Source organism: Neophocaena asiaeorientalis, unplaced genomic scaffold (assembly GCF_003031525.2).
Source record: "Neophocaena asiaeorientalis asiaeorientalis breed wild unplaced genomic scaffold, Neophocaena_asiaeorientalis_V1.1 scaffold216, whole genome shotgun sequence".
NCBI classification, from domain to species: domain Eukaryota; kingdom Metazoa; phylum Chordata; class Mammalia; order Artiodactyla; family Phocoenidae; genus Neophocaena; species Neophocaena asiaeorientalis.
In genome coordinates this window covers 768,839-780,571 of record NW_020175825.1, presented here as the reverse complement: position 1 = coordinate 780,571, position 11,733 = coordinate 768,839, and the positions used below count along the sequence as shown (strand labels likewise).

The 11,733-nt window shown below is 38.6% G+C and overlaps 1 pseudogene; it reads right to left on the bottom strand.

The window, feature by feature from the left end:
- Positions 1 to 5,557: 5,557 nt before the first annotated feature.
- LOC112391319 (40S ribosomal protein S25 pseudogene) lies at positions 5,558 to 5,929 on the bottom strand (annotated as a pseudogene).
- Between the last annotated feature and the right edge of the window lie 5,804 nt (positions 5,930 to 11,733).

Below are 11,733 nucleotides of genomic sequence, written 5' to 3'. Positions count from 1 at the left end.
CAGTAATGTCTGTAATTGCAATCAAAACATGAATGAGGAGTTGTTTGCTTTCTTTTATTTTTATGGAACCCGACAGGCTGCTTCTAAAATTTGTATGAAAGCACAAAGGGTCAAGGAGATCTAGGACAGTCCTGAAAACCACATTGGGGGACTTGCCATAGTAGATATTAGGACTTATTTTTAAGATATGTAACTAAAGCATATGGTATTGATCACAGAGGTCAATGTAGTATTGGTCACAGCTAACAGGATAGAGAGCTCAAGAATATATGGAAACCTGGTTTAAGGCAGAGCTGACCTTGTACATAATGTTGAATGAGGCTGGTAAAGCAGGTTATCCATATTAAATAAATGAAAATTGATCCTTAATTCACACCATGCTTATGAATTGATGTCAATATGAAATCAAAACTATGCAACTTTTCAAAGAAAATAAGAAATATATGTGTGATTTCAGGGTAAAGAAGAATTTCTTTAAAAAGAAACAAAAAAGCACAACCACAAAAGAAGGAACTGATAAGTTTGATATATTAAAATTAATAACTTCAGTTCAAACGATATGATAAAGAAAGTAAAAAGACAAGCCACAAACTAGGAAAAGGTATTTTTAACACAGAATCCAGGATTATAATCCAGAAAATATAAAGAATTTCTACCAATCCATTGGAATCAATCCATTTAAGGAAAATAAGCAAAAGACATAAATACGCGTTTCACAGAATAAGAAATATGAATTACCTATAGAAACATAGAAAAGATACTCAAATTCATTAATATTTATGGTAATGAGAGAAATGAAAATTAAAACCACAATGAAATATCACTTTATACCTTTAGATCATCTTTGGACCCCGAAACTTCTATGAGGGTGTAGGCTGAGAAAACTACTTCATTGCAAACATGAACCACTTCTTATAGAAAAGGAAGGATGACTCAGAGTTCAGAACCAAGAACCATGGAGAATCATTGTCAGGGAGCAGGATGGACCCATTTAAAGGAACAGGTGGTTTTCAGAATTAGACCAGTGACTACCATGTCCTTTTGCCAGGAGTGTTAATTTATGGTATAGCTATCCTATCCTGTATCACCACAGTATCTTGGGTGTGCAGAGGGCAGATAACACTTGTCTCTTTGGCTCAAGGTCTTCATGTTAACAGAAACCATACTCAAGGTGTGGTACCCAAAGAATTGTATCTGCACCTGATTAGATGAGCAGATCCTAGACTCTGATGCAATGCTGAAATAAAAGGAAGTTTTGGGGATCCTGGGAGAGAATGACTGTAATTTTGCATGTGGGAGGGATGTGAATTGTGGCAAGGGAGACAATGGAAGAAAGTCAAAGATGGCACCATCAATTCCTTCCCTACTCACACATGCATGCTGTTCCTCGACTCAGAAGGTGGAATCTAATTCCCCTCCTTTTGAATCTGGGCTGGCTTTTATGATTTGCCTTGACCAATAGAATACAGTGAAAATGAAGTTCTAGGACATCCATGGATGGGTGATAAAAAGCCTCAGCTTCTGCCTTAGAACATGTGCTTTAAGTTCATTCCTCTTAGAGCCCTGAGCCACCATGTAAAAAGTCCAGGCTACTCTTCTGAAAAAGAGGTGTGTGGAGCAGCACTGAGGTTACCAGACGTGTGACTATCCAGCCCAGTCAAGCCTGCAGGAGACTTCAGTCCCAGTCACTAACTGACTACAACTGCATGTGAGATCCCCAAGAGAGAACCAGCCAGCTGAGCACAGTCAACTCTCAGAACCGTGGAGAAGGTTGTTATTTAAGCCACCACACTTTAGGATATTTGTTACACGGTGATAGATAACCAGACAACATGGTTTTGAGCTCCCTTATCATCTTCACCCTCATATATACATGTTCTAATTTTTTTCACCTAAGTAAAGGCTGTTATGGAAATCTTTTCCTTTATAATCTTGCCTGTTTTCCAAAGAGGGTGTATCCTGTCACTCTAGAGGGTTCCTTGTTTTGACAAATGCCATGATGGATTTGGGTATATAAACTTGGAGGGAGGAGCTAGAAGTAGAAAGAAGGCTCAAATTGAACAGCTCTGCTTTATAAAGGAATTCAAAATGCCTAGGGAAAATCGAGGACAGAGGAAAAACAAGAGCCAGGAATGCTAGGCAAAGTATCATAAAAAGTACAGAGAAATAACTCTCAGTGGTGACACTGCAGCAAAGAGACAATAAAACTCAGAAAATTCTGATGGAAGGAATAAGTTGTTAACTTTGGAGTATAAAATATAAAAACCTCTTCCCTGACTTATGAATCTTCAGTAAAATCCACAATGCTCACTTTCTGATGTGAGTGGACTCCTTATCAACAGCATGTAAGCATGATGGAACAGAAGAATGATGGGGCAGTCAATATCTGGGTTATATTTTAGAAAAATGTTGACTACAACAAGTATTTAATCCTGTAACCTGGCATTAAAGAAGTCCCCCAAACTAAAATTGATCCATTAATAAACATTTTGAGATAAAGTTGTTCAATAATTTTGAGTCATTAAACTTACTCCTATCTAGCCTCTCTCCATTTTATTTCAAAGAATATCACAGGATCCAGTTAAACGTCTTCATGAAATCCACATGCTATATATATAAATGCCACTCCTCTTAACTGCCAGTTCATTAACCTTGTCAAAAAAAGTAGATTCATCTAACATCATATGTTCTTAGAATCATGCATCTTCCCTATGTGGTAAAAAAATCCAGCCTTTTAATTCATCATTCTACAGTCTTGACAGGAATTGACATTAAGCCAACCAGTAATTGCCTCTTTGAAGGTGTTCATTGCTGCCTGAAACCTGGAGTGCTTATTAATCCAGCCATGTTTGGGAGAGAATCTTCCCTGAAACAGGGTAACGCTGGACTTTCTCTGATGACTGTGGTATATCCCTGTGTATTGTACCAATGGTAACATGTACAGATATGTGGCATGAACCTGAACCTTAGAGATGTTGCCTCCCCCCAACTTATTGTCTACCTCTACAGATCCCAAATCTTGGTTCTGTATGCATAAAGCAGTATCTTAAAATAAATGCTCCTGGGAAACATCTAACCCTGAAGTTTCTAATCAGAGGTTTTGATAGCTCCAGTGTCAAAGGCTAGCTACCTGCTAGTAGCTTAGCCTTGCAAAGTTTTAAGAAAATCACAGTGATCCGTCAGCAATTTTTGTTTAAGAATAGAGAAGTGAAAAGCTAAAATGACAAGGACTGAGAATTTGTTAGTAGAGCAGTAGGGTATAAATTCAAATGTGCCTTTGAGAAAGAAGGGGTGCTGACTAAAGTTGCTGACCTAAGAGAAAGAATTTGACTCTGAAATAAAGCTGGAAAGGCAGAATTGGAGCAAGTGTCTGGACATGATGTCTGGACATGATGACAGATTTAGAAATTCAAATGAAAACTGAATAAAGGAGTAAAAGAAAAGCTGGCATTAAAGCTAGGAATGTCCCTGCATGTCTGGAACTTCCTTCCTGTCAATACACAGACCCTGGTGATCCTTTCCCTTACATCTCTTATTACTTTCTGAAGATAAACTATTTCAAACAGTTTGGCTCTGTGAGTGGTAAGATGAATAAACAAGCTTTTCAGCTTTAACAAAGGTATAGATAGAGACTGTGGGAAGTAAATCACCACTTTAAAAAATGAAGATATTTCCATATGTGTAAAAAGACATCGTGCTCTAAAGGGGGTGCTCTGTAACCCTAGAATGACGGAATATGTTTCAGGTGCTGATCAGCCACCACAGAATGGCTCATTTATGCCTATTCCCAGCTTCCCCCACTTCTCGCCTACATCTTCTATAAAAGAGGATGCATAGGTCAGAGAATATCTTTCCAACTCTCCCTTGCAGCAAGTGTGTGTGGGTGTGTGCACACACCCACTATACACTAAAACCTAGAACATTCTTTGGTATTTAAGTTGTTGAACAAAGTACAACAGATGAAATAGATTCTTACTGTTCACTCTAATGCACTCAACAAGAACTCATTAATTTCTTTTTAAAACATTACTACATGGGCTTCCCTGGTGGCGCAGTGGTTGAAAGTCTGCCTGCTTATGCAGGGGACGCAGGTTCGTGCCCCAGTCCGGGAAGATCCCACAAGCCGCAGAGCGGCTGGGCCCGTGAGCCGTGGCCGCTGAGCCTGTGCGTCCGGAGCCTGTGCTCCGCAACGGGAGAGGCCACAGCAGTGAGAAGCCCGCGTACCGGAAAAAAAAAAAAATTACTACATGCCAGATACTATGATAGATGGTGGAGCTAGAATGATGAGCAAGACAAAGTCCCAGCCCCAAGGAGCTCATAGTTTATTCTGAAAAATAAAAAGAGTTGTGAATATGAGGATAAAGGCAATAGGAGGGGTGAATTACAGAGTTCTGTGCTGGAAAGGAGAAGGAAAGCTTCACAAAGATGGTGACTGGTAAGCTGACTCTTAAGAAAGGAATTAAAGTTCACCAGATAGACAAGAGAGGGTATGGCTTTGGGAAAAACCACGGTCAAGCTGAATTTGCTCAAGGAGTGAAATAATTTTCAGTCTTTCCTATTTACTGATTTTTACAGACCAGACCAATATCCCCCAGTAACTGATCACCCATTTCCCACATTACTGCTGCAGTTACTCTCATCTAAAGAAACTCGTATTTATCTCTTTCCCCAAAGATATTGCTGCGGTTTGGTCTTCACATATTAAGACAACCTTTGGGATAACTGTCATTGACCTCAGGTTCCTCTACTCAGGCATGGTACAAGTCACTAACAGAAAAATCCTTGCCTAATGAAGAATAAATGTAGAAATGTTCTATCATTCCTTTTCTATTCCATAGGCTCTGAAAAATTCTATAACCAGCCTGGAGCTATATTTACATCCCACACAGAAAAGATAAAATTCCAATCGATCAAAATGACATTTCCCCATAATGGAAATAAAATGCAAACAGGCTAAGTACCCAACAATTTGGTTTAGTAAATTATGGTGCATCAACATGACAGAAAATTATTCAGCCTCCAAAAATGATAATTAAAATGATTATGTGTGGTATGTGGGAAAGAAAATGCAAAATAGCTTATACACATGATTGCATTAAAATGCCTCTGCTTGTGAAATATTACTTGGAAATAACACGAAAAAAATTAAAATCAGTAATTGCAGTGGGGATTGCAGTTTCTGGCATATGTTTCTTTTCAAGTTTTTCTTTAATGCTATCAATGGGTCATCTTTTAATTTTTTTAAAGTTTGGTGTTTTTAAAGAGTGCTCTGAGTGTGGCTGCTGAATTCAAGCCCGCCATCTTCTTTGTTCCTCATACTTTGTTACAGTTAACACAGCCTAAGACCACAAGAGCTGTTTCATGCCACTCTCATTGAACTTAGTGACAGCAACAAAAACTCTTATCTTACACTTTGTGATCAAAAAATTTTAATATAGAAACTTTCCTTTAACTTCACTAAATTTTTCTTTGCTAGAATAGAGCCATCAATTCTTCTTTTTCTTTTTTTTACGTAATAAAGTTTTATTTTTCAAAATGTACAGCTGGAGGGACCTGTTCATGCATCCTCACCAGTAGCTGGGGCATCTCCACCCTTGATGTTTCTAGTGTAAGTTACGTGAGCTCTGTGCTTTGAAACCAGCTTAATAAGTCCTTTACTAAGGAGCTTCTGAAAGGCTGCCCTAGCCAGAGAACTGCTAATCTTCAGTCTCTCAGAGATGACAGTGAGGCTATGAGCTTATAGTTGGAAACTTGCTTACAGAGTTTGTCATATATCTTTTTGTCAAACAAGACTAGGTTATTGAGCTTGTCCCAAACTGTCTTTGGACCACTTCTTCTTTTTGGCCTTGCCCCCAGATTTGTTCACCAGATCTTTGTTTTTCTTGGCCGACTTTCCGGCATCTTTCTTCTCATCATCCTTGGGCAGCATAGCAAAGTTCAGAGAGCAGCTGCTACCATTCAGCCTCACTACAATGTTGGACAAAAAGCCCATCATTTCTATCTGTTGACATATTTTTAGCTACCGGAGAAAGAATAATGTAATAATTAAGAGTATGGGCAGTCTTCTTTCTTCTGGTTGCATTATCTTGGACAAGTTACTTAGCCTCTCTGTACTTCACTTTCTTGTCAGTAAAATAAGATGACAATAATTGTGATAATATTACCAACTGAATATTGAATTCTAATTTTGATAATTCTTGGGGTTGTCATAAAGATCCAATGAGATGATCCATGCCAAGCATGGCCTATGTGCTCAATCACCGGTAGCTATTTATTGTCCTTACACTTGACTCATAGTGGGGTACGACTCTTCCTGACACCGTTTATGCAGTTCTGGGCCACTCTCTAATCTTCTCTTGGCATATGTCCTTCTTTTTCATCTTTTATTCATATCTTTTTAAAATATGAGTTTAGGACTTCCCTGGTGGTGCAGTGGTTAAGAATCTGCCTGCCAATGCAGGGGACATGAGTTCAATCCCTGGTCCGGGAAGATCCCACACGCAACGGAGTAACTAAGCCCACAAGCCACAACTACTGAGCCCACGTGCCACAACTACTGAAGCCCATGCACCTAGAACCTGTGCTCTGCAACAAGAGAAGCCACCACAATGAGAAGCCCGTGCACAGCAACTGGAGTAGCCCCCACTCACCACAACTAGAGAAAGCCCACATGCAGCAACAAAGACCCAACGCAGCCAAAAAATAAAATAAAACCTGAGTTTACCAGAGAGCTTTCTAGAAATGATACCTTCTTCTTTTCCTTGTTTTTTATCTGGATCATTTGTGACTACAATGTCAGAATTATATTATGTAAAGAATCCTGTTCCAGGGACTTCTCTGGTGGCTCAGTAGTTAAGAACCTGCCTGCCAATGCAGGGGACACAGTTCGAGCCCTGGTCTGGGAAGATCCCACATGTGCGGAGCAACTAAGCCCATGCACCACAACTACTGAGCCTGTGCTCTAGAGTCCATGAGCCACAACTACTGAGACCACGTGCCACAACTACTGAAGCCCACACGCCTAGACCCTATGCTCTGCAACAAGAGAAGCCACCACAATGAAAAGCCCGTGCACCGCAACAAAGAGTAGCCCCCACTCGCCGCAACTACAGAAAGCCTGTGCACAGCAATGGAGATCCAACACAGCCAAAAAATTAATTAATTAATTTTAAAAAAAGAAAAAAAATTTTTTTCAATTGCTTTAAGAATCCTGTCCTGCTTGAACCATATTTTCTTTGAAGAGTTTCATGTCACAGAATCATGCCCATCTTTTGTATGAACTTTTTCAAACCTGTATTCCTACATGCTCAGGTTCATATGGGATGATTCTGGCCTTCATACTCTTTGGCTTTCCTTAATTGAGGTGAAACCATGCAGCTTTTTATTCTTCTAAATTAAAAAAAAAAAAAAAGACACACATGGTATACAAAGGAGTGAAAAAATAAAAAGCAAGTCACTCCCTCTTCTCCCAGAGGCAAACATTATTATGTGTTTTTTGTATTCTTTGGAAATACTCTATGCATTTTCATGCACATTTATATTTGCATACATATACATATGGGTACATATCACGTTTTGAACCCCAACTGGATCAGACCATACACACTGCCCTACAAGTCACTTTTTACTCAGCAATATACCTTGGAGATTGTTTCATATCAGCACAAATAACACTTCATTTTTGCTTACAGCTGTGTAATTTCCATTGTATGGATGAATCCTAATTTTTTCACCAGCCCCATATTGATGTTCATCTGGGATATTTCTATTCTTATGCTATTACAAACATTCTGGAATAAATGTCTTTCACCTATTACATATATATTTTATATAGTATATAAATAACCATACTGCATAAATAATTTTGTGTTCTTCCTTTTCCACATATCATACATTTTGGAAGTTTTAGAAAGTTATTTTCAGCTTTTCTGTTATAGATACAGCAAAATGACTATCATCCTTAATAATTCAGATGTCATGAGAAATGTCATTTTGATTAATTGTGATTCTAACCTTTGAGGATACAGGATATATTAGAATTGTCCAAACAAAGCTTCTGGCAGATTACAGAACTCTTCAAAACCAAAGAAATAAGAAAAAAAATTGATATAAACATTTCTTCTCCTTCGCAAACTCTTCTGTCAGAGACAAATAAGTTCCACACTTAGAGTTGTCAGACAAAGAAACTTAAGGTCACTATCTCTATTACAGCAAATGTGCAAGTAATATTTGTTAGAGTCCTGGAAATTTAAAAGCTGATTCAAAGAGTACATGCATTCATTGAAAAGTACAGTCAAATTGTGCCCCAAACAGGTTGTACAAAGTACCTGACTTCCTCAAGTTTCTCATTACCCTGTTCATTACCAAAAAATTTTATCTTACAGTCAAAATTTGACCAAGAGCATCAAGTTTTCTATTTGTATCCTTAACATTCTGAGAGGTAAGTCAAGAATTGTCCTCTGCACTGCTTTTAGCCAAACAGGTCTTTGGGAAAAGTGCAGTTCCATCAGTATCCTTCTCACCAACATTCTCTAAGAATTGACTGTCAGATCCTGGATGGCCACCAGTGAACAAATGGAAGACCTGGGAATTTAAAATAACAGTGGTCCTGACTGTCGAGTGTCATTAGTTCATTCTTCTAATGGTGAATCAGCTTAACCACTTGGATCTGATTTGTTTACTGTCTCTAGCCTGTAATGTAGTTAATAAAAATGAAAAGTGAATTTCCAGATTTATTACCAGCTTAGCTACTCTTTAATGCCTTAAGATACAGACAGGGAGCTTCTAGGGCAGAAAATCAAAGACTTTTTTGGCTCTTTCTGGACTCCAGATCTTAAATTCTGTAGCACTTCAGAGATGATTGCTGCTGCTGACAGAACTTATCACAAACCAGAGGAGCGTTGCTCAGTGTAAAGAGTCTCACTTTTCCTCTTTAAGTGTACAGTGTCACTGCACTGAATCATCCTACACACAGAACCATGTCTCTCATGTGAGAGACTATACAATTACTTCAACAAAAATGTATAAGTATCCACTCTCTCAGACTCTGTCCCAGGTTCGGAGATAGTGATACGAACAAAACAGACAAAAATTACTACCCTCCTGGAGCTCACATTCTCGTGAGGTAGAGTAAGTCAATAAACAGAATAAGTAAAATATAAAATATACTGGATGGGGCTTCCCTGTTGGCGCAGTGGTTGGGGGTCCGCCTGCCGATGCAGGGGACACGGGTTCGTGCCCTGGTCCGGGAGGATCCCACATGCCGCGGAGCGGCTGGGCCCATGAGCCATGGCTGCTGAGCCTGCGCGCGTCCAGAGCCTGTGCTCCGCAACGGGAGAGGCCACAACAGTGAGAGGCCCGCATACCGCAAAAAAAAAAAAAGAGGAGTGGAGAAACAGCAGTAAACAGACATGGTGAGCATTTCTTGTATCTAATGGTAGAACTAAGAATAAAACAAAGGTAGGGACAGGGTCATAAGAACAGTATGTGAACATTATATGTTCTGACAAAGTAGAAAGAATGCAACTTCCAAAAAAGGGAAGTAGACGAGAGAAATGGGAATAGTAAAATAAGATCATTGAGTATTATAGAGGGACTAGGTAGGAGTCAAGGGACATCATTTAAAAGTGACAGACCAGCTAGTAAAAAGTAAGAAAAGGGGGGTTAAGGGCACTCTTAAGGGATAAATACAAAGATAACCACAGAATAACAACACAAATCTTCCTAAATACCAAAAGAAAAATATATAAAAGCAAAGAAGACACACTACATAGTGAAACACAATGAATATAATTGTATCCAGTAATTATAACACAAAATAATATGACAAAGTTGAGACAAAACATACATATCATAAAATACAGATATCAATTATAATATATCAGATATACATTTCAATATTAATAAATTATATCAATAAATTTTAATGGGCTTAGCTTGCCCATTAAAAGAAAAAGAATTTTAAATTGGCTCACAAATCAAAACTCAACTCTGTGCTGTATACAAGAGACACTACTAAAACACGATCATTCAAAAAGGCTAAAACAAAGGAATAGGCAAAAATATATTAGGCAAATGGAAACCGTAAGAAAGTGGGCATTGCCATCTTGATATCAAAGTAAAATTCAGGCTAATAGGCATTAAGTAAGACAAATGATGACACTTTATGATGCTAAAAGCCACAGTTCACAAAGAGGTATAATAGTTATGAATACCCTTACCACCCCACTTACATCTAACATCCCCCATGTCTCATGAGCACAGAATTCCAGGGGACTCCATGTGTGGGAGTTTGGTGAGACTCAGAACGAGGACAAGGTAAGCATGTTTTGTCCACAGCTAAGTGGGGGCACTGATAGCCCTAAAAGGCCATGCTTTCTGTTTGAACCAGAACTTACTTCAAACACAGAAAGAAGGAAATGGCATTCAAAGAAACAAGAAGGACCTAGGAAATCTATCATATCCTTTTTTATTTGTGTTACTTCCTTGCGTTAGCCAACCACTTAAACTGAAAGTGGTGACAGAGAAGGAAAGGGAAAATAGAGCAATCCATGTTTTTGCTTTTGCTTTCACTTTTACTCATCAGTAAGCCAAAAGGAAAGAGTGTTGGTAGGGACCTCCCTGGTGGCGCAGTGGTTAAGAATCTGCCTGCCAATGCAGGAGACACCCGTTCGAGCCCTGGTCCAGGACCATCCCACATGCCTTGGAGCAACTAAGCCCGTGCACCACAACTACTGAAGCCCGCGTGCCTAGAGCCCATGCTCTGCAACAAGAGAAGCCACCGCAATGAGAAGCCCGCACACCGCAACAAAGAGTAGCCCCTGCTCACCGCAACCAGAGAAAGCCCGCATGCAGCAACGAAGACCAAACGCGGCCAAAAATAAATAAAAATTTTTTAAAAAAGAAAAAAAGAGTGTTGGTAAAATGTGAGCATATTGAGAAGCAAAATAAAAATAGTTGTGTTCATTGTGTGCAATGTTTCGAATATTCTGTAAGAATGAAACATATATCCATATGAGCTATAAAGTACGAATTGTGTAATGTCAGGTGATTCCACATATGTGTTATATGCTCTTATATTTGTATTTTAAACTGACATTGCACTATATAAAGATGAACAGGAAATTTTATGCTAATAAAATTAAATTAAAATTTTTTCTTTAGAATGGTATTAAATAGTAAATAAAAATTAACAAGAAAGGAAGAGCTTTAGTAACTATATAGTGGAGAAACCACAGAATGCCCTAACCAGGTGATCAAAATTAACACCACCAATTAGAGGCAGGCAAATGTGATACCATGAGGAGGATGCAGCATTACTTATGTAGTATTCCAACTGGAAATAAATAAACTGAGTCTAATCATGAAGAAAAAACAGACAAACCTAAGTGAAGAACATTTGTTAAAATAACTTGCCTGTTTTCTTCAAAACTGTCAGTGTCATGAAAGACAAAGAAAGGCTGAGGAACTGTGCCATGAAGAACATTAAAAAGACATGACACACACAAAAAAAGACATGACAACTAAATGCATTATGTCATCCTAGACTGGATTCTGTACATAAGGGGGTGGGGTGGGGTGAGGTGGGGTGGAAATTTGCTATATAAAGGACACTATGGAACAATTGATAAAATTGGGATACAGACTGATAAAAAATATTGTATCAATGCTAAATTTCCTGAATTTGGTAACTGTACTGTAGCTATACAGTAGCTACACACTGGTATGTTAACA